The sequence below is a fragment of the Ochotona curzoniae genome, unplaced genomic scaffold (assembly GCF_017591425.1).
Source record: "Ochotona curzoniae isolate NIBS_2020 unplaced genomic scaffold, NIBS_Ocur_1.0 contig_4692, whole genome shotgun sequence".
NCBI classification, from domain to species: Eukaryota; Metazoa; Chordata; class Mammalia; order Lagomorpha; family Ochotonidae; genus Ochotona; species Ochotona curzoniae.
The window spans coordinates 1,382,352-1,403,564 of record NW_024466361.1 but is presented as its reverse complement, the minus strand read 5'-3'; the positions used below and the strand labels follow the sequence as shown (position 1 = coordinate 1,403,564).

The 21,213-nt window shown below is 47.4% G+C and overlaps 1 protein-coding gene across 3 annotated transcripts in view; it reads left to right on the top strand.

Annotated features, from left to right (window-relative positions):
* CHCHD3 (coiled-coil-helix-coiled-coil-helix domain containing 3) overlaps positions 1-21,213 on the top strand; it is a 199,655-nt gene that overhangs the window by 9,353 nt on the left and 169,089 nt on the right. The window lies entirely within an intron of this gene.

Here is a 21,213-nt window from a genome sequence, read left to right as displayed (position 1 = left end):
TTAAAGAGAGAGATACAGAGAGAAAGATCTTTAGCTTGCTCATTCATTCCCCAAGTGGCAGTAATGCCAGAGTTGGTTGAGCTGTTTGAGTTGAGCTGGTCCGAAGCCAGGAGCCAGGAGCTTCTTCTGGGTCTCCCACGTGGATGCAGGGTCCCAAGGCTTTGGGCCGTCCTCGACTGCTTTCCCAGGCCACATGCAGGGAGCTGGATGGGAAGTAGAGCAGCAGGGAAATGAACTGGCGCCCATGTGGGATCCTGATGCCTGCAAGGCAAGGATTTAGCCACTGAAAAAACAATGAGTGTATTTCAAACTTTTTGCAGCCAAGCAAACTTATCTTTTAATGCCATTTTCACATGGACTTGTTGTAGTCGAGTTTGTAGCACAGAGAAGACCCGGATAAATAAGGAAAGTTCTTGCTGGGCCAGCGTGGAAGCCTAGTGGCTAAATCCTTTCTCTGTAACTCTATAAAATCTGCCTTTCCAATAAAAACAAATCAGTCTTAAAAAAAAAAAAGTTGCTGTCCTCTTGAAGCTTCTTGGAGCAGTTTTGGTTAATTCATACAAGATGGGAAGTGGGTGTCTCCTTCCCTGCTGGAAGCTGTCGCACTCTTCCCTTCTCCTGGCTTGCAGTCCTCAGTCCACTGTCTTGCTGACTCCTGCTGACGCCCTGTTGGCTGCACTGGCCGTGTTACACGGCTCTAAGTGCATCTGGCTGGTAATAGCCGTACTGGACAGTGCCCTGGAATGCACCAGTGCTTAGCACGGTGAGCCCTGCAGTGGCTGGGGTTGTGGAGCCCGAAGGCTGTGTGTGTGTGTGTGACATGGTGAGCCCTGCAGTGGCTGGGGTTGTGGAGTCCGAAGGCTGTGTGTGTGTGTGTGGTTTCCTGCCCCTGCCGTATCCCAGCTGCTGTGCAAGTATTGGTTAGTGGAAACTTCAGGGACATTCCACCGAGGTCTGTTCTCTTCCCTCCATCTTGGGCACAGCTGAGCCGATGGCGCCATGGGCCTTGCACATCCCTGTCTTCCTGACTGCTCTGTCATCCACAGGCGCGTAGACAGACTTCTGCACACAGCAGGACTCCCCAGTGCCAACCGCACCCAAGGAAGGCACTAAGATGTGACACGATCTTTTGAAGTGAACTTGCCTTTAGGTTAAAAATTCAATTAGACTATGATTGCATAAATTAACTGTGATTTGTTCTTCTTGGAACAAAAAAATGTTGATATAAGTTGAAAGCCTCAAAATTTATGTTCTCTTTTGAGTTGTCTCATTTCAGGGTTTTAGTTAGTACTCAATAGATTTCTTGTAATTTATAATTTAGATGTGCTATGAAATAATTTTTCTAGCCTACAAAAATATATTGATGAAAATGTCACCAGCTTTTTTTTTTCCTTTACATTTTTCAGTGTCAAGTAAATTATTAAGTATGAGTTGAATGTTTAATGTTTATTATAAAATGCTTTCTGCCTCACAGGACTCTCACGGCAGCCTCGGGCTCCTCATCCTGTGGTAGAGGCAGTGTGAGGGGCCGCGAGCCACACGACCTTCTGCGCAGGAACCGAGTTTTGTCACATGCATGTTTTTTCCCTTAAGGGTTATTTATTTATTGGAAGGGCAGACAGAGGCTCGGCTGAGTTCCTTCCCAGCTGGCTGGGCCGGGCTGAGATGAGACCTGGTCAGGCTCCCACACGGGGCCAGAGCCCAAGGGCTGGGGCCGTCTGCTCCTTCTTAAGGCGCCCCAGCAGGAGCCGGGCGAGGGGCGGAGCTCTCTGGACTTGGACTGGTGTCATGCAGAATGTTGAACTCTGTGCCAACGCGCACGTGAGGTTTTGAGGCTATAATTTTTAGTGTAAAAGGAGTTGCTCTGAAGACTTTCCTGAAACTAATTTTTTTTTCCAAACCTTGCACTAGATCAATGACTTTTTGCCACAAGTATTTGCATACAAAGCTCTTTGGGCAAAATAATATTCTGGCTGACACACAGCAGATTGTAATTCCTCTGTAGTAAATGAGTGAGCTCTGAGGAACGGAGCTGTGTCCCCAGCGCCTCGCATTGTTGCTGCATTGTTTCAGCTGGATTCGGTTTGCTTTTATACCAGGCACGTTCTCTCCTAGGCTGACTTCAGGGTGTGCTGTCACACATGGGTAAGAAACTTCTTTTCATTAAAGTCTTGCATCTTTTGATTTAAAAAACCAATGTTGGGTATTGATTTTTCCCCTTTCCATCCTGGTCTTTGTTTTTTTCTGTCTTTTGGAGAGGTCAGATCTTTTGTGTTTGTTGCTGTTGCTGGAGGAACTGTGTGCTCAAATCAATATGAAAAACCCAGACAGGAAATTATATTAGGAGGCTATTTGCTGTTTTCCGGAGCCACAAGCAGCCAGGTGGCAATGACGAATCTGGGAAAAGAGACAAATGGGCTCACTTTATTATTATCCTCACAGCGCAAGTTTCTCTGAAAACCTCTTGTCATTGTGAAAAATAAGGAAGATTTGGCGATTTGTGTTAAGTATGTCACTAAGTATCAGGCAGACTTACGGGGAGCCGGGGAGCCGATGGGGGCAGGAAAGAGCAGAGCTCGAAGGAAACGGCCAATTTGGGGACACAGAATCATCTATGTGTTCTCTGTGTTTTCCGCCCAGAATCTGGCCCTTGTTTCTAAGCTGCTCTTTAAGGCTGTTTAGACAGAGCAAGTGGGCAGAGTTCAGAGGTGATGAGCCTCGCCCATTCCTCTGCCTGGTGAACTGAAGGAAGTGGCTGCGCCAAAGCTTGCAGCTTTTAGGGCTTGAAACTTTGTTGTTGCTAATGTGTACACTCTGTTTTTTTGAGGGTATGTTGTAATGCCTCATTTCCTTGTCAGTTTCTAATAGGAATATGTATGTCCACTATTGAATTAAAGAAACTAGATCTCCTGGCCAGGGTATTCTGCTCTTAAGAAATCCAGGAATGGTCCATGTGTGGCCGATGGTTAGGAACCCGTATCGTTTAGTTAGTTATGTCAGTCAGCATGTGTTGGCATGGTAGCCATGTGCTAAATACACATTTTTTGGTGTTTGTTTTTATTTATCACATAGACACACACACACACACACACACACACACACACACACACACACACACACACACACACACACACACACACACACACACACACACACACACACACACTGGGGTAGGGGAGGGGAAAAAGAGAGAGAGAGAGATATCTTCCATCCACTTGTTTACTCCCCGGATGGGCATAAGGGACCAGGGCTTGACCAGGCTGAACTCAGGAGCTTCTTTGAGGTCTCCCTGTGGTAACGGGGTGTAAGCCTTGGGCCGTCTGCTGCTCTCTCCCAGGCCTGAGCTGGGAGCTGGACTGTGGAGTGTCGGGGAGAGAACCAGCATCCCTACGGGCTGTCGGCCTTGCAGGCAACCTGACACGCCACACCACCACCACCACCTCCTAAGGTTTGTTGTTTTCCCATAAGACTGCAGTAGCTGTTGAGCAGTTCCAGCTAGTTTTAGGGTATTAGGTTAGAAAGTTGTATTAATTGCTCCTTCAGCTATACGAAGATATTGATAACATTCTCTTCTTTTTTTTCAAGATTTATTTTTGTTGGAAAGATTTAAAGAGAGAAGGCATAAACAGTGATAGTGAGATATTCTATCCATTGATCCACTCCGCAGATGTCAGCGATGGCTGGAGCTGAGCCCATCTGAAGCTAGGAGCTAGGAGCTTCATCCAGGTCTCCCGTGGGGACAGGTGCCCAAGCATTTGGTCTGTCCTCCGTTGCCATCTTAGGACAGAAACAGGGAACTGGATGGGAAGTGGAACATCTGGGACTGGAACCGGCGCCCATATGGGAAGCTGGGGCTGTAAGGTGGAGGATTAGCCAGTTGAGCCATTGTGCCGGCCCCATTAATACCATTGTCGTGGCTAAGAAGGCATACTGACTTTTCCAGTGAGATCTCTGCTCAGCAAATCTGAATAGTGAAAACGTGTGTTTTCCACTCTAGTACTAAATAAAGCTGCGTTCGTTTTCAGAGGAAAACAAGTAGCTCATAAATATCTTATTTGTCCTTGAATGATCCCTTCAGCAGCCACAGGCACGGCATCTGGACCCGTTGCTCCCGGTTCTTGAGGCACTGCGGCATTGTGGGGTGTGGAAGAGGACTTCCGAGTAGAAGAGTGTCGTCACACCGTAGGCTCTTCAGGAGCTGCAAGTTAGAGATATGGGAAGGGCAGAGAGGACTTGGGGGAACTTGGCGGTCAAGGGCGCCTCAGGGGCAGCAGCTCTGGACGCAGTCATTTGCCCATGGCTCAGGGCTCTTCGATGTGTGCCAGTAGCTGCATCACTCCTCGTGTTGGCGTTTGTTATAAAGAAACCTAAAAAATACAGGCTATTTTATCACTGAGAGAGACACTGCACAACATCCTTACTTTGTGACAAACTTAGTGACAGTGCAGTTTATATTCTGTGGCATTATGGGATGGCGAACAGGGTCAGGGAGAGCAAGCTGCCACAGGACGGAAAGGAATTCTACAAGAAAAGCTTTGCAAGGTGGGCTGTGTCAGTGAGTCCACCTCGCAGCATTTCTGTGGCTGGACACCTGGACTCATTGCCTCCGGCATTAGGATTTCACCCTTGGTCCCAGCTGCCTTCTGTGGAATCTACTGGGACCCTTGCCCTTGCGCCCTGTAGCTGCCCAGGGAGAGCCAGCACAGCTGCTGCCTGTGGTATAAAATGCAGCTGGCTGCAGGCTGCCCTGGGGCTTCTCTCGGGGGGAACAGAAGCATGTTGGTGAAACTTGCTGTTGTGGTTGACTTACGGATTATCAGCCTGGACTTTCTCATCGAACGCTTGTTATTGGGCGTAGCAGACGTCAGTCATGGCCATCACCAGTGGTACGTGTTTAAAAACCCAAAGGTAAAGCAGTTATCAAGTGTGGATTTTACTCTCGTGTTTCAAGATCTAAGATAAAATAGCTGACATTGGTGATGGGAGTGGGTCTAATGTAATAGAAAACTGTGATGTGCAGTGCAGAAAGCTACTAGTTTTTGGTTTACCAGTAAGACAGGCAATTGATAATGTTTTTTTTTTTTTGGAATTCAGCTTAACTTTGATTGGTCATCTGGATGGCCCAGACCTCTGGAAATAAATGGCCTGAAGGAATTTCTCGTGTGTGTTTTTCCTGTTGCAAGCAGAATCAATCCATTGACTTTCCAGGTTCAGCCAAGTGGGCTTTTGTTAGTGATATTTTTCCTTGTAATTTTTTTGAGTTCTGATCCAGTGTTTCGTTTCCTCCTTTGCCCTTCGTTGTCTTTGGTTTATGCACAGGTGCTGGAACTGTGCTCGGCGTTCATCCCGATCATTGCTACCAGGCCCGGGACATGTTTTCCAGCCCGCTTTCTAAGCTGCTCTGCTCCAGGGCACCTGACCACTGGTGACAGCTCCTGGGAAAGCTTTGGCAGCCCATTGGTCATCATGGTAAAGGTCTTCACACTTTGGCGCAGAATTGCAGTGGCCTCCTCAGGATACTATGGTTATACATGCCCTCATTCCTCTGAATGCATGGTTCATTAAGGCAGCGGCTTTAATGAGGCAGTCTCAGGTGGTTGGAGCTTGGTATTCCTCTGAGTTACACGGAGGCAATGATCGCTCTTGTTCCTACAAAGCAGGGAGGTGGTCAGGCTGTCCTCCAGGTGCACAGCTGCGCCCGGAGCCGGCTTTCAGGCCCTCACCCAGAAGGCTTGGGTTTGCTGATCTCTTCTCACCGAAGTTTTAGTGATCTGTGTGAAATCTGAAATCACTCGTGTTATTCCTGTGATGAGAAAGTTGTTTACCTGTCTAGCCCCAAGTGCATGCGCTGTCATTTCCTGCTTTCCCAGGCACATTAGAAGGGAGCTGGGTTGGGAGTGGTCACCCTGTGCTTGAACTGGAGTCCTTGTGGAGTGCTGGCACCTCATGTGGAGGCTTAATATACAATGGTGTTCATCCTACGGGATTTTTACATAGTTAATATTGTTGTTGACACAGCAGACATCTTGTGTCTTTATAAAAAAAGAAACATTAATCGCTATGGGCCATTTTGGAGGGTGGGCCTGGAGGATGATGTGAAAATCAGTTATAATCGAGCTGGGTTTGACTGAAATAAAAAATACTGGAGCTGAATGAAGTTCAGTAACCATGGGTGTTGTTGTTGTTTTATTGTGCAACCAGCTGGGCTATGAATTCTGAATCATGTTTTTGTAATTATTTAAACAAATTTAGAGCATAAATTATTTTAACAAAATGCCCCCCAACAGCCCTCAGTTTATTTTCTCCAGCGTTACGCTCTGCATGTGTGTGTTTGCCGTGGTGGTCAGGCCAGTCAGCCGTGTTTCCTCCCTCCCTCCTTCCTTCCTCCCTCCCTCCCTCCCTCCCTCCTTCCTTCCTCCATCCTCCCTCCCTTTCTCCTTCCCTCCATCCCTCCCTCTTCCTCCCTGTCTCCATCCTCCCTCCCTCCCTCCTCCCTCCCTCCCTCATCCTCCCTCCCTTCCTCCTTCCCTCCATCCCTCCCTCTTCCTCCTTGTCTCCATCCTCCCTCCCTCCCTCCTTCCTCCCTCTGAACTCCCTCCGTCCCTTCCTCCTCTTCCCTGTCTCCTTCCTTCCTCCTTCCCTCCTCCCTCCCTTTCTCCTTGCCTCTGTTCCTCCCTCCTTTTTGTTCTGGTGGAGGAAAGGAGGGTGGCCAGCCGGCTTTGCTTAACTTTGTGGAGTAGCACAGACACAGGTTAGGCAGAATGTTTCTCCCTAAATAATATGTTGACTTCTCTCTGCTTTTGTCTGATATCCTTTGAAAACTTTTTTTAAAAATGTTGCTTTAATATTTGATCTCAGAAATTTCTTAGTGTGAATGCTGTAAGATTATGGGAAGTTATAATCCTTATTCTTGGTTGTTCTTTGACCTTTGACATGTGTTATTAGTTTTTTAATAAAAAACTTGTAAAACATGGACTGTATAATTAAGCCTGTTTTCAAGTTTTAGTAATTTGTGCGATAAACACACGATTTAATGATTTATGTGATAAACACATAAATGAGAAATTATTTCCTCTAATTATTTTATTCCTATCCAGTTAACATTATACCTGTACAGATACAGCTATTGTTTCATAAGCCATGGTTTTTGGGTGAAAAATGATATTTCATTGATCATTTGTATTTCTCAGTACGGTCTTAGGCCTCTGAATCTTCTAAAGACCATGTTTTATTTTGATTTGAGGCCCACTGTTGGTCTTCCTGTCCGGTAGCATTCAAGCAGTTGAGCCTTCCCGAGCTCCCTGTAGAAGCCCACAGCTTCATGTGGTAGCTTGGTGGGCTGACGAGCAGGTGCCTAGACCAGCTGAGGTCCTCAGCTCTGCAATGGATGTAGCTGTGTGGTTTCAGTGAGCTGTACGACTTCATGTGGGGAATGGAGCGGTGCCAGTTGAATCAGCTCGAGTAAGGGTGTGTGTGTGTGTGTGTGTGTATTTGTGTGTATGGGGGAGGCAGTTCCATGATCCAAGAGCTTGAAAGTTGTATGAACTTGGGTAACTTATCTCATTTTCCTCTGGAATAAAATGGAAAGACTACTGCCAGTATCAGAAGGTTGTCATAGAGATCAAATGAGATAATGTATGGGTGCTAGAATATAGCAAGTGATCCATCACTGTCCCTTCCATCCTTTCTTCTTTAGCGTGGCTGCAGAGGGCTGCAGCTTTACTCCAACATGGGCGCAGGAGTCTCAGTTGCTGACTGAAGGTGCTGTCCCACCCCGCCTTTGTTTACTTGAGAGGACGAAGGAGGTGTAGACAGATGGGCAGACCAAGAGAGCTGGTTCATTCTGAAAATGCCTGAAGCACCCGGACCTGGTCAGGGTTCAAGGCAGGCATGAGGAACTCTGTCCTGGTCTCCTGCAAGGATGGCAGGGACCCAAGGACTCGAGCCATCACCTACTGCGTCCTGTGGTGTACAACTGGCAGAACCCAGGAGCCACACCTGGGAATTGAACCCAGCATTCTGTCGTGGGACCAGGGCATCCTAAGTGCCAGGCTCACCTGAGGCATGTTTAAGTGTTGTGCTAAGCTTTTATGAAGCATAAATATTAATCAAACATATGCCCTCAGACAGCTGTCTGATGCGGCTTTCCTTTCCTTGTTGTAGGCGCTAGAGTCTGAGTTGATGAAACAGCAGGGTGTGTTCATTCATGCAAAATTTAGTCCTCTTGAAAAATGCACCAAGATCACAGCCAAAAGGTATTCATCATGAAAATCTTGAATGAATTCATCATCAGATAACTTAAATAAAAGTTATTTCCTGACACTCTGTCACCGGAGTAACCCTTGAGGGCATTTTCTTATGTGTACATTTTTCTTTTTGCAGTGATTGCCGACTATCATGAAAATGGGGTGCTTCAGATGAATGTTTTGGGCAGGCTGATACGATCTACTTGGCCCTGATTGAGCATGGAGGAGCCGTGGGTGGTCCTCACAAGCATCTGTGCCTTGGCCTCTTCAGAGGCGGTGATAGCTGACGGTGTTGTGCTATCTCTCCTTAGTGTCCTGCACCCAGCAGAGTTGTGCTTCGGCCTTGGACTGGGTCAGCAGGTGTTTTCAAGGATGAGTGGTCCACGCAGAGGACTCGGTTTGTCTTGGGAAGTTCTCTGAGTTGTTACTGTCAGACTAAGAGGTGACTTGCAAACATGTGTGACATGTTCATGGGGTGGGTTTTGTGCCATAGTAGATTAAGCTGCTGCTGGAGACACCCACAGCTTTTGTTGGAGAGCCTGGTTCAAGTGCTGGGTACTCAATGCTTCCAGGCCAGCTTCTGCCAATAGCAGATTGAGTCCCAGCTACTTGAGTTCTGTCGTTCACCAGGGAGACCCAGATGGGGTTCCTGTCTCCTGACTTTGGCTGGCCAGGTCTTGGCTCTTGTGGACCTTTGAGGAGTGACACAGTGGGTGGTGGATCTGTCTCCCTCACCTCCTGCATGGCCTTAAAGGACGCTGAAATAGAGGCTTACGCAGCACTGTGGTTAGAGGCAGGAGCGTAGCTGGGGATGGCCCTTCCTGGGGTGTGACTTACAAGAACTGTGGGCTGTATCCTGAGATCTGCTCACTCTTGGGCAACTTGCCTTATTCCAAGTCAGTAGGACTCAAAGTACTTCCCTAAAGAAAGAATGGGTGTAGCCAAAGGAATGCTCCAGGATGATTTCTTGGGCTGACAGTAGGCTTCTGGATTAATGTGGAGCCCCAAATACTATTTCATTTTTATTGATGGCTGGACAGTGAGTGGCCTTTGCTGCTGTTGCATCCCGCAGCTTCTCTCCATACGTGTTTTCTGTACCTTGGGAGAGGCCTGCAGTGCCTGCTTTGGAGTCCAGCCGGTTGTCTCTGTTGGCACCTTCAGAGATCCATGCATGTAGGCATGAACGTGTGTGTGTGCACTTAGTTGCTGGCGGAGTTCACGTGCACTGTGGTTTGAATCTTCTCTTCCTCCTCTGAGCTCATGGCGGAGCTTAGTTGCTCTGGTTTTATGAGTGGTGTTCAGTGAGGAGCAGCCTCGTGTACCGTGGGCAGAGTCAGGCATCTGGAAGGCAGTTAGCTGGCTCTGGGTGGTCAGGAAGGGGCTGCGGCGTTGACGAGCTTGCTGGCTGCATAAGGAGTGGGAGAGAGGCCCCGGTTGCAGGCCACGCAGGCTTAGCTGTGCGTGGGCTTTGTCTCTGCCAGCCCGACCACACTCAACAGATGCCTAACCACAGCCGTGCCGGATCTGGATCCTCAAAACTGGGAGCCAAATAGACCTCTTTGTAAAACGTTAGCCTGCCTCAGACGGTTCACACTAGCGACTCTGGCTCTCCCTGTGGATGGCAGCGGCCCCAGCGCTCAGGGCGGCATTGGCACCTCTCAGGGCGTGTTCCGAGGAAGCTGGGGGGCGGGGAGCAGAGGGGCCCAGAGATGCTCCTCCCCAGTCCAGTGCGGAATGCGCATGACCCAGATGGTGGCTTGCACAGCTGCTTCACAGCCCCTGCCGGGATAGAGAGATTTTAACAATTTGTTGGTCGAAAAACACAAGCAAACAGCACAAAACGCAGTTTCATCACCAGTTTCCTCTCAGTACAGGCAAGCCTTTTCGATGGCTTTTTTGCCTAGGGCTGGCGTGGCTAGCAGGTGAGATGATGAGTGGATTATGGCAGTAATGTGCTTGTAAAGTACACCTTTTTACACCATTTCTGTGGACTCTGTCCGTTCTCCCAGGTGTGATTGCAGGTTATCTTTTTAGTATCTTTTGCTCCCCTGTGCTATTACTCCCTCCCCCAACCCTACCTGTTGCTTTAAAATAATTTACATAAGGGGCCGTGTAGTGCAGCGATGGGGCTAGGTGGCCTGAAAACAACGTGTTTCTTTCCTATAAAATTGAGTGATACTTGGGGTCCAGCATGAGAGCCTAGTGTCTAAATCCTGGCTTTCCGTCTGCCGGGAACCCATATGGCTGCTGGTTTGTGTCCCAGCTGCTCCACTTTGATCCAGCTCCCTGCTTGTGGCCTGGGAAGGCAGTAGAGAATAGCCCAAAGCCTTGAGATCCTGTACCCACATGGGAGACCCAGAAAAAGAAGCTCCTGGCTTCAGATCGGCTCATCTCTGGCTGTTGCAGTCACTTGGGGAGTGAACCAGCAAACAGATCTTTCTCTGTTCCTTCTCTCTGTATATCTGCTTTTCCAATTAAAAAAAATCTTTAGAAAACAAATTGCGTGATACTTACCTGTGACTGACTTAATTCTTAGAAGATTGCTTAATAAATAGAGGCTGGCTTGTTGTTGATTCCTGACTGGATAGTCTCCCCTGGGGGCGGGGAGCCGTTCAGAGTTTGCCCAGGTCTGTGGACGGACCCTTCCTGTGGCAGAGCGTGGACTTGTGGAGAAGCGTCGTCTTGCTTCATCTTAGTGTTCTAACACTGCCGCTTGCGTGAGGCGTGGGTTTGTAGATCAGTGATGGTGGCTGACAGCCCTGAGCATTTATAGCAACGCGGGAGAGGTGATTTGCTTGTCAGTGTCAGTCACAAATGGGGCTGTCATTTTTGAGATCTGTCCCTGAGCTGGGTGATGGAACCTTTGTATAGTTACTCACGGGACATTGTGTGTGTAAATGTCTAGAGTGAAAAGGCATTAAAATTTAAAAATTAAATGAAAGTACCTGAAAATGACCAAAGCACCAAAATACGCATTTTGAAATGTCTCGTTGCCTTTAAAATAATTTATGTATGTTTTATTATTTGGATGTGAAGCTTAGAATAGCTCAGTCAACAGAAAAAATTGTTGGCAGCTCCTAGACTTAACAAAAAAGTCCTCCAGAAGACTAGAGGGAAATTAGCAAGTAGAAGGGCACCGTGAGGGTAGGTAGGTCTGCGTTGGCCACCGCAGCCCTGCCATGTGTCGTGCAGTCTGTCTGCCCGTGTGTGATGCGGTGGAGACGCTGGCGCTGCTCCCATGTCGCCTGCACGTCACGCCAGGCGGCAGGAACCTTGTTTAGTGCTGGCAGGTGCAGAGCGTCAGGCGTGTCTTGGCTTGCTCTTATGTGAGAACGTTGGGCAGCATTTTGCACTTGGAATACTGTGTTTTATTGACTGAATACATCAGTCTCTGTGAGGAGCACTGTGTTATCTGAGCTGCTCATACCTAAGCTTCGCACTTAAACTGGGAATGATAAAATGCTTCCTTGTCAGAGTGTTCATTTTATATTTATGGGAAGACTAGGGAGAGAAAGGAGAATCTGAGTGAAATGAATTGGTTGTGGAGTTCTTGAACTTGCATGTGGAGTCCGTGTGCTCTGGGTCCCTTCCTGGCTGCAGGTGGCCCATGCCGTGACCTGCTGGGATCTGTGCCGTTAAGTGCTGGTGATGTGACACTTCCTCCATAGAGCCCTCTCCTGTCGAGTCTGGAGTTTTCTCCCAGCTGTCGCCCACACATGATGCTGCTGCTTTCTCCATCTTAGTTAGAAGTGTCCTGAGTACTACCTGGCCCATGCTGACAGTAAGATGCCATTGATATCAGAGATGTAAAGTGGGAATAAATGGGCACCGTCACTTCAGTGCAATAAGGCAGTAGCATAGCAATGTGATAAGGCCCTGGTCAGGGAGTCCAGGGGTTGACAGTGCAAGTGTGGCACATTTTATATGTGTACAATTTGTATATGTATATATACTATCTGTATAAACGTACATACATATGTGTATAAATCTATATATACATATGTATACATGTATACTATATGTATATATTTATGTTGATTTTAAGTGGTTTACACCAGAAATGATACTGCTTCTCATCCAGACAGTTGTTGTCTGATTGTTTAATTTAAATGTACAACTCATTTTTTAATGACGAGTCTTTAGTAACGGAGAGAGGGAGAGTCATATTTCCATTGGCTGCTTCACATAGTTGCAACTGCCAGGGGTGAGGAAGGCTGGGACCAAGAGCCAGGAGCGTGTTCTGCTGCTTTCCCCAGGCCTTCGACAGGGAGCTGCATTGGAGGTGGAGCAGCTGGAATAGGAGCCAGCGGCCACGGGGGATGCTGGGACAGGAGCCAGCGGCCACGGGGGATGCTGGGGCAGGAGCCAGTGGCCACGGGGGATGATGGCATTGCAGGTTGCAGCTTTATTTGCTGTATTAGGGTGCTGGTCCCTACAGTTATTATTGTTTTTTTTTTTTTTTTAGAGAATTTTTAGGAATTGTTAATTTATTTTAAAATATTTGAATGCATCGTCCAGCATAGTAGCCTGGGATCCCATATGGGCACTCTTGCATGTTCCAGTAGCCCCACTGCCCATCCAGCTCCCTGCTTGTTTCCTGGGAAAGCAGTTGAGGATGGCCCAAAGCTTTGGGATCCTGCTCCTGGCTACTGGCTTTGTATCAGCTTAGCTCCGGCCATTGCGGTCACTTGGTGAGTAAACCAGTGGATGGAAGATCTTCCTCTCTGTCTCTCCTCCTCTCTGTATATCTGACTTTCCAATAAAAATAAATAAAATTTTAAAAAGATTTGAAGGCAGAGGGTGAGATTTTGCACCTGTTGGCTCACCGTCCAAGTGGCTGCCAAAGCCAAGGACTGGGTTAGTCCACAGCCAGGAGCTGCCAATCCAGACCAGTTTCCCACGTTGGTGGCAGGGGCCGAGTACTTGGGCCATTCCCCACTGCCTGCCAGGGTGCCCGTCAACAAGAAGCTGGCATTGGATGAGGTAGGCCTTAAACCCAGGCACTGTGCTGGGGGTGTAAGCAACTCAAGTGGCCACTTCTCCGTGGTTCCCTGTACCTCCCGTTGGCAGTTCATCTGAGTGGTGAATTGGGCAGGAATAGCTCTGTGCTGTCCACCTGTCCTGCTGAAACATCAGGCTTTTGTATTGTTGGTGTGTAAATTATGAGGACTGCGTAGATGAGAGAGGCTTGCTGCCCTCAAGGTGAGTAAATGAGAACTGGACATAACCGCAGGTGTCAGGGCTGTGCCCAGACTTGAAGGTCTTACTATGATAAAGCATGCTTTGCATACTGGTGTCTTTGCAAAAAAACATATCTGAGTGTGTAAAAACTGAAAATCTAAGGATAAAATTATTGGCACTGTTTACACTGGGTTTATTAAACTGAATTAAATTTTCCTCCAAATGAGTTAAACCCATGTGTAAAGAAATATAACTAAAAATGTGTTTGATTCCAGATGAGATCAGAATCTGATTTGTTTTTCTCTATAGACATATATGTGTAAGTGAAGATAGAGCCTTAGATCTGTGCGTTGTATTGTGGTGTTCGGTCTTTCGCTTCTCGTGTCGTGTCGTGTCGTGTCATGGTGCCGCAGTCCAAAGCAGCTCGTGTTCTGATAATCACAGGACACGGAGGGGTAACGTGTTGTGAGAGCCGCTGCTGTGTGTTCATACCTGGCCTCTTAGCATGCTTGTGGAAAATGGAATGAAAACAAGTTGAATTTTGGTTCAAAAAATTTTTAAAAAAGATTTATTCATTTTTACTGGAAAGTCAGATATACAGAGAGGAGAGACAGAGAGGAAGATCTTCCGTCCGATGATTCACTCCCCAAGTGAGCGCAACGGCCGATGCTATTCCGATCAGAAGCCAGGAGCCTCTTCCAGGTCTCCCACGCGGGTGCAGGGTCCCAAAGCTTTGGGCCGTCCTCGACTGCTTTCCCGGGCCACAGGCAGGGAGCTGGAAGGGAAGCAGGGCTGCCGGGATTAGAACCGGCGCCCATATGGGATCCCGGGCGTGCAAGGCGAAGACCTTAACCACTTGCGCCATCACGCTGGGCCCCATCCATGAACTTTTTCATATTGTTTATCCCATTCAGAAATGTACAAACTCCAGAAAGCACATGGACTTACTCCATTTTAGGGAATATCCAGAAGTATACAAGTTGGGGCCTGTGCAGTGCTGAGGTAGGTGAAGCCTCTGCCTGAGCTGCTGCATTCCACATGGGCACGGGGTGGGAGACTTCGAGGGTCCTGGCTCCCGGCTTTGGATTGGCTCAGCTCCAGCCGTCAGGGCCATTTGGGGCAAGGGGTGAACCAGGGGATGAAAGATCTCGTTGTCTCTCTTTTTCTCTAGAACTCTACCTTTCCAATAAAAATAAAAATAAATCTGGAAAAGGAGCACAGATCTGCCTAAGTAGGTATTATATAACACTCTTACATGACCATGTTTTGGACAACATGTGACAGTGGAGTACATGTTAATTTTTTGGAGAAATCAAGGGAGAAGACAGTAATGGCAGCATTTCCTGTGAGGGACTCAGGAGCATTGTGGTCTTCAGTAGAGCTGGGGCAGGTGGGCTTCAGCCGCTCACTGCTTTGTCACGTGCTTCCAGCTCCTCTGTGCACTCATGTGCTTGACACGCCCATAGTGGGTCGGTGGTCAGAGCCTGGAAACATACGGGATACGCATGCTGCAAAGCAGGTCAGCACCGTCCAGGAACTCACATGTGTGTCAGGGCTCCGACACCAGCCATCACCCGTCACATGCCCAGGAGCATCAGAAAGGAGCTAGATCAGAGGTGGACTAATCAGGAATCAGACTGATGCTCCAACATCAAAGGCCGGCATCCCTGCCCGCTGTGCCACAGCACCAAGTTAGAAGCATTCCAAAGGGATTACCCAAATCACAGACATTTCAACAGATTATCAAGAAGTTTCTGAAGGTTATGTCTGTTGAGAAGCACTGGGACGTGCTTCTTTGTGCCTAGGGGGATTGTGTACACATTGGCACAGACTGCAGTCGGCTTGGAATGTCTCCACAGGTGTCTTGGCTCTGCTGGTCCTCTGCTGTTGCACACTTCGTTTCTCTGGGGGTCACCTAGCAGGGCGCCCGGCTCCCTGCTCCTGTTGGGGTGTGAGTGGAAGCAGTCACAGGGCAGACTGGACCTTGCGAATGATGAGACTCCCTCAGAAGGAGTTCTTCTGGGCTTACACCTTTAGCAGACTTTCATAGCCTGTGTTTACAGCAGCAGTATTTGTGGGTACTCGAAGGCGAGGCAGTTTGAGAGAATCTTGGGGAAATGCAGAAGTGTTTCTCCAGTGTAAGTAAGAGAAGCATTTTTAAGATTGTGCGAATACTGCTCATTAGGAAGAAATAGATGTGTTTCAACCAAGGTTGCTGTTAAGTGAATACATTTAAAGTGGATTATAGTTCTCCATTTACATCTTTTATAAAATTGGACATGCTGTGTTGGGAACAAAGGGCCTCTGGATATAATTTGCATTTCTTAAGAATGCAGAAAATCTATTATTGCATGCTTAAAATAATTATTTTCTTACAGAACGAGGCACTAATGCTAAAAACATTACCAGCACCTCAAATATATTCATATTTTCCCTAACTTATCTGCCCAGGCATACTGCTTTAGACCTAATGTTTATTTTGTAGCTGATAGTGGTAGTTCCCTCATGGACTGATAGCATATCAAAGAGAGTATTGAATAGGGCTGGAGTTTGCTTTGGGGCCCTCAGGGATGGGTACAGCCAGGGTAGGGCGATCTTAAGTCACATTCGAGTTTTGTGTGTATGGTTAGAGGGAGTAGAAATAGGGGAACAATGAATTCATGATCCTGCCCTCTTGTTGCTAATTCTCAATTTGTAAGAACCCATGGGAAAGATGCAGAGTCGAGAGGATTGGTGTTAGACTCTTACTGTTAAGCATGCTGCATGAGAAGACAAGGGGAAAGAATTTAGAGCATGGCTTCAACTAGTGACCATCTCAGCATACTTGGGCCAAAGCGTTTTACAGCATGCAGGAAGATGGTGGGGAGTCTGTGTGGTCCGTCAGACCATCCTGGAAGTAGGTGACTGCGTGGAGCCTGGAGGAGTTGCTGTTGTAGAAAGGTACTTCGGTCAAGTTGATGTGTGACCTGTGAATAGTTTTTTGGTGTGAGGTTTGAGGATTGCTTGCATAGGTTAGTTATGGGAGCTAACATGTAACCTGACCAGGTACTGGTAGGTCTCACAGCAAGGTGTTTTTGTAAAGCCCATTTCACAGGCGAGGAACTGACCAAAAGTAACCCATGGGAGAGTGGGATTTCAGATCTAGAGGCTCTGGTCTCAGACCAGCATTCCTAGCTGCTCTGCTTTGATTTTGTAGGAGGAAAATCACAGTCACACAGTATTGTTTACTGAGTTGTTGTAGCCCATGGCTGCCATTGTAGAAGGGATGGCTCTTCTGCAAGGATTGAGTAACTTGCCGTGTGGCTCACTACCCTGGCATGAACAGAACACCTCGAGGCGTTTCCAGTTGGTGTCTACATAGGGCGCGTTAAGTAAGGAACAGGTGTAGACTTCTGCCCTTCAGCTCCTGCTCACTCTTTTAGCACAGCCAGCTGAGCTGAGCTTCTAGCTTTTCTTCCAGTGCCTGTTCTCGAGGGCAAGGGGGAGCAGAACGTCGCATGTTTGGCATGTTTGAGCAGGATGTATGTTGTGGAATACAGGTCCCATTTTCTCATGGAGGTTCTGAGGTTACAGGGATTAAGAAGCTAGAATTTGGAGCTGGCGTTTAGCTTAGAGGCTAAGGTGCGTTCATCCCCTGCTCTAGGTCCATGGGTCTGATCACCAACCAGCTCTGCTTCCCAGCTCCAGCTTCTTGCTGGTGCTCACACTGGGAGGCAGTGCTGATGGTCCAGGTGATGGGTTCTCACCCACACGACCTGGAAGCAGTTCTCTGCTTCTGGCGTTGGCCTGGCCCAGCCCCAGGTTTTGAGGGCATTTGGGTGGTAAGCCTTCAAATAATAATTAAAAAAAAAAAAGAAAGAAAGAAAATCCATTGGAGTAGTGTTTTTCCATGCAGCATTTTGAGTAATTTGGTGGTACTTTATTATTGGTCCACAGTCTGCCCCATCTGAGTACACCTTTCCTGTGGCCTGCAGCTGGAGCTGCATGTACCATGCCATCTCTGCTCCTGTGTTGAACCCCGGAGCTCAGGCACCAAGCTGCCCTGCAGGCTGCACATGTAGTCCTTATCCTGGCCAGCCATGTGGCCAGCCGGAACTCGGATCACTGTTAGTCGGGGGGAGAGAGACAGACTGTGGAGGCAGCTCGGAGGGTGCCGCATGGGGCAGCCTCTGCTGTGTTCTGCCAGCAGTAGTTTTCTTTGGATTCCCAGGTGAGAGCGGAAAAGTGTCATCAGAACTGTTAGATGTGGGGAATGCTGTCAGTCCTGAGACGTCAGTTCCTTTCCAGATGGAGCTGCTTGCTTGGGGGTGCCTGCAAGCTCCATCTTGTCACTGGTCTGGAGTTCTCCTTGCGGTTTTAGTGACCTGATGTATCAACATGAATGAAGCGTCCACAAGACTTGGCATTTTCACTTTACATCCAGCATGACGTAAGCGGCGTCCGAGGGCTCCTCTGCTGCTGGGCAGGACGGGTAGTTTGATTTTCCTTTAAATCCAAATAAATAAGCTGAAGACCTCGCTCGAGAGGAAGCTGTAGGAGTGCTTGGTCCTGTCGTCTGTCGACGCTGCCTTATTTAGAAAGCTTTGCAGAAAGTGGTGGTTTTGATTGTGGTTATTGAGATACAGTTTCCAGGAATAAGCATTAAAAAATCTCCTTGTACTAGTAGTTGAATGCAAGGCTTGCATGCACTGAACAACTTAAAAAAATGAACTTTGGTATATTGAACAGTAACTTTCACTAGAGACACTACAGGCCATGAAACCCCAGTGAGAAATTGTCAGATTCCATTATGAGGAAGCAGAGCTAAAACTTGGCATGTATTTCTTACCAAGTATAGATCTTAGCATCAAGCAAAGAATATTAGATATTTTATTTTACTAGTGACAGCAAAGAATGTAATGATGAATATAATACAGTTTGAATTTACAGTTGCAGCTATCTCTTTTCAGCTTAAGCCGGTGGGGAGAAAACGGACGGAGAAGGCTCTGTGGCTGTATTACAGCCAGACGGGCAGTTTCTGGAGTGGGTTTCTAGGAAGCCCCCTCTGCTGAGACTGGAGTGGTGACTGCCGTGTGCAGGAGGTGGGTCTTGCCATCGTGCTGCCGGATGGAGAAAATGCCGTTTGTGGTTATCTCTCATTCCTGTTCTCCTGTTCACTCCCCAGTGGCTGTCATGGCTAGGCTTGCCTGCTTGATGCCAGGAGCCAGGTGCTTCTCCTGGGTCTCCTACAGAAGTACAGTTGGCAGCTTGACTTGCTGCTCCCAGCTCAGGATCATTGTTCCTTCAGACATGTTTCTCAGGATTGGCAGGACATTTTATGACCAGGTTGTGTTGTTCACTATTGACCATGTCAGTACTTTTTGGATATTTGATTTTTCTTCATGTGTTGTGTAATATGAGTTGTTGTACTTTTATAATATTTGTGTTTGCCATCAATCTTCTTGTTTCTAGAAGGAAAGCTTAATAGTCATTTAAATGGTCATAAAATTAATTTTGAAAAACACTTGGTCAACATCAATTGTACCTTACTCTTTAGTCTCCTCCTCACTCATCATAATTTCTGATTTCAGCACTGTTCAGACAGTGAGTGAGATTCAGAGCAATTCTTGTTACTGTCAGATGAAATTCGTTTACCACTCATTTGTGAACTTGGTGATCAGAGACTGCAGTACTTGTGTAACCGGACCTGGACCCTAAGCCCCTGTCAAGAACATAACACAGATTGTTTTTTGTTATAGGCTATGTTCTGTAGGTTTTAGGAGTTGTAGATCCTACTCTGTTGATATTCTGAGGATTATATGGCTCGGAATAGTCCTGGCTCAGGGCGACCCTGGCTCAGGGCGACGTTGAGCGGCATCTGATCCTGTTTCTGCGATGATAGCCAGTTTGATCATTCCCTGTGTTTCGTCGTGTGAGGGTAGCCCAGATGTCTGTGGGTCTCATTCTTTCCCTGCACGTGCTGGCCATGCTTCTCCTTGAGACCCGTTTTTCTGTGTGCTTGAGGTGAGTCAGATGTCAGCTGATGTTTTGGTGTCACCATCCTGTGATGTTTGTGTGGGGACTAACACACCTAGCTTGGAGTCCGTCACGTGTGGCATCGCTAAACCATTCTCACTGTTTCACAGCCATGTCTGATTCGTAAGAAGTGTAAGTCAAACATCTTATTCTGCTAAAGTTTAAAGCTTAACGTGGGGAATGCTTAGTGATTTTGTCCTGTTAAATTTTTCATAAACTTGGCCTTGCATGATAGCTCCATTGGCTAAACCTCACCCTGCAGGTGCCGGGATCCCATTAGGGCACCAATTTATGTCCCAACTGCCCTGCTTGTGGTGTGAAAAGCAGTGGATGGTGGCCCAAAGCCTTGGGACCTTGTACCTGTATGAGAGACCCAGAAGAAGCTCCTGGCTTCTGACTTCAGGATGGGATGTGGAGCAGCTGGGAAACAAACTGGCACCCACAAGTTATCCTAGTGCTTGCAAGTTGAGGATTTAGCCACTGAGCCATTTTATCAGACCCAAATAAATAAATCTTTAAATTCTCCATGCACTGTGTAACTGAGCCATATTAAGTGTTAACACCTGCAGGAAGATTGTACACACTCGGGTTCATTTAATTTCCAGTTTGTCCTGAAGGGAGAAGAGATCTCAGTTAATATGTACCAAGAGGTTAGGGAATGGGACACAGGTGGAAAGTGGGGGACACCTTGATCAGGTTTCTGTGAGGGCATCTCAGATGCCTAGCAAGAGATGTCTGTGAAGTCCTCTGTGTTGAGCCACCGTCCGTTTTATTTCCGTTAATAATTCCGGGGATGTTTTCCTCTGAGCAGAAGCACTTTTGTTCTTAATTGTTGTTATTTCACTCCAGGCAGTGTAAAGGACTGATGCCTTGATGTTCCAGTGCATGTGAAGTTGACAGAAATGAGATGCTGCTTCAAGGATGAGAAGTAGTTGTGCTGCTTCGCCCTGCCCTTTGTGGTACAGAGGCGGAGGCAGGTCTGGGATCTTAGGGCGTAATCCTGATGAGTGTCTTCGCTGCTGCCTTCTGTCCCCCTCACTTCACTTGCATCGTTTACTTCTAGAAACAGAGGGTTAGTACCTCAAGCGAAAGGGAGCAGTGCTGGGGTTTTGCAGTCCTCCCACTGTCGTGTTGTGAAGGTGGAAGAATCGGCCGTGAGCAGCAGTCAGAGCTTCCCAGTGGTGCGCGCAGACTTCTTGTTTTATTAGAGCATGAGTACTTAGGAGCGCGTGGAAATGGTGTTTTGTGAACAGTAAGCAGAGTTTTCTTGCTTCAGATGAAGGAATAAAATAAAAGTGCCATAGGTAGCACATTCTGGCTCCAAAAAAGGCTGATCTAATTATAAAAGCGAGAATTAAATAAACAAAACTCGGGATATTGCACTATAGTTTAATGAAACATGTACCAGTATATGGTGTGCTGTCTCAGCATTTTAGTATATTTGAACTATCATAAATAAAATATGATTAAGTGTGGGTGTAACATTTGAATTGCTTCATCTAAGACTTCCCAGGAGAGGCCATTGTTGTGCAGTGGTTGGCTGAGGTGTTAAATAGGTCCCTTCTTGGCATCTTAGCCATAATGGGTGATCAGTGCATGCTCGGGAACCGGAAGTCTGACGCTGTGACCTTCACCCTGTTTGTACTGCACTGTGGTCCAGGATCCGGAAGCAGGTACTTTTCTTCATTCTGAAACTCCCTGGAATTGGGTGAGAGTCCTATTTTCATTCAAAAGGATGTCCTGAGGGTTGGATTTGCTGTGGAAAGGTGGA